This window comes from Pinus tabuliformis, chromosome 5_1, assembly GCF_031772625.1.
Source record: "Pinus tabuliformis cultivar Carrire ecotype Pingquan chromosome 5_1, CPIR1, whole genome shotgun sequence".
In the NCBI taxonomy this organism is placed as follows: domain Eukaryota; kingdom Viridiplantae; phylum Streptophyta; class Pinopsida; order Pinales; family Pinaceae; genus Pinus; species Pinus tabuliformis.
In genome coordinates this window covers 418,377,532-418,379,650 of record NC_142305.1, presented here as the reverse complement: position 1 = coordinate 418,379,650, position 2,119 = coordinate 418,377,532, and the positions used below count along the sequence as shown (strand labels likewise).

The following is a 2,119-nucleotide window of genomic DNA, read 5'->3' as shown; positions in this document are numbered from 1 at the left end:
GACACTGTAGGTGCTTTGCGAAGAAAAAAAAGAACCCAAACTGGTCGAACCTATTATGCGAGAACTGGGCAGTTGCTTTCACTTGCACCTTCCAAGCTTTCTTCTAAGCTTTCTTCTGTCTTGATAGAAACGAGGGTTGTTCACTGCAGCCTCCCAACTAATCTTTGCGAGACATTATCGCTAACTGAGCAAAGTTCAATAGGCTATTTCGGCCATCTGTAAATGCAATGGCATGTTGGTGCGGTGTGTCGTGGCCTGGGCAGGCAGGTCGCGGTAAGTGGGTTGGACATACCTGATACCTAGTGGCGGTGAGCACCATGTACCTAGTGGCAGTGAGTGAATGCATGTTGATGCGGTGTGTCGTGGCCTGGGCAGGCAGGTGGCGGTGGGTGGGCTGGACATACCTGATACCTAGTGGTGGTGAGCACCATGTACATGCAACACAGTTTCTAGACATCAAAGATATGAGACTAGTGGGTAGCTGTGGGGTCGGTTGATGGTTCGAGACGATGGTTGATGCTCACGAGGTGGACACTGAGCAGGCTGAATTCGGGATGGATTCCTACAAATTTCTTAGGGATTTCTCATAGTTAATGAATCCAAAGAACCAGAACTTGTGACAGTGGACTGTCACGATCTGAATATACTTTTCAACGAGATTGTCTTTGTTTACAAAAGGATTCACAATCATCAGATTCGCCAATGGGATCCCAACCTGCATTCAATTTTATCACTATTTCAATTTCCCCCAATTTTTATACTAAAGGATTCCATAAAGTAAAGTAGGCATCACTCACCCTGTAGTAACTCCAGGATGCCTCTCCGGAGGGAGCAATGAACGACAAGGGGTGACTGCTGCAGAATGTGATCTTCACGGTGGAGATGTACAAAGTTCCCGCAACGGGGTCAATGGAAGTCGACATATAACAAGCGTACGCTTTCTGTAACTTCTTCTCTGGAGAAATGGAAAAGGTTTGTCGGAACAGAGCTTCAAAGCCTCCTTCTGTTAGGGCTTCGACACCCAAGGTCAACTTACCCCACGCCACATCTGACATGTTGTTTCCAGTTTTCACTGCATTTAAAAGAAATCCATTAATTCAAAATGCAAGCAGGCGGGCAAGAACAATACGATAAAGGTGAACTTATACTTGCAGTTGGTCCAGAACTCTGAGGCCAAATTCTCGGCTTTCTCGGTCCATTTGTTGAAGCAGTGCTGCACCGACTACATTAGGGCTACACACAGACAAATCTAATATGAGAAAAAAATAGAGAATGCTTTGTTCGATCAAACATTTTTTTTATGCGAGCGCACACTTTGAATGCTCTACTAGTGATGGATGCACAATATACGAGCTGGGGATGAGATGTTCTGTCGGGGCCATCCACGTCGCAGCATCTTGGTTGTGAGGATGGGCAGAAGGGGCCGAAGGATAGACTATGAATTTGGTGCCCCATTTTCTGCTATCCTTCTCTGAAGTACCTGAATCTCGATTCAGCACCTCCGGGGTACTCGGACCCCCTCAGTGTCAAGCTTTGGATAAAGGATCGGTTGCGCCACTCTGTCAGTCATTTCGAAAGCTACTGCTCATGGGTTGCCTCGACTCCCATGTGCTTTCACAGCTCTGATCCCCTTGATTTCGGCTACCTATTTCACAGCTCTGATCCCCTTGATTTTGGCTACCTATCCTCTGTAGGCAGAGCATAGTTACGTTGCCATCTCAATGTGCAAAGCGTAGTAGAGTTTGCTTAATCATTGTTTCAAAGACACCTTCAAAGAATGATTGCATGTTTAGACAAGTGGAAAACATGCGCGTCTTAACCTGGCACAACCACGATTACATACATATATCTTGGAAAGTCACTAAAATTCATTGCATGTTAGCCCATTCTCCAATGATATTTAGAATGATTAAGTAGGAACTCTCATGACGGAATCTCATGGCGAAATCAGAACCTCTATCCCTCGTCAACACGTCGCCAAATTCCCATGCACATCTTCTTATCATATCTTTTTCCACAAACACGTGCTTGATCATGGAGACTCAAATGCAGTTTTTGTTACTCAATTTTCACTTTTCAGATACTTTCTATAGAGATTTCACGGGATGCTCTCATGGAT

At 45.2% G+C, this 2,119-nt stretch overlaps 1 pseudogene; it reads right to left on the bottom strand.

Annotated features, from left to right (window-relative positions):
• Window positions 1-520: 520 nt before the first annotated feature.
• Window positions 521-1,570, bottom strand: LOC149165258 (GEM-like protein 5; annotated as a pseudogene).
• Window positions 1,571-2,119: the final 549 nt, after the last annotated feature.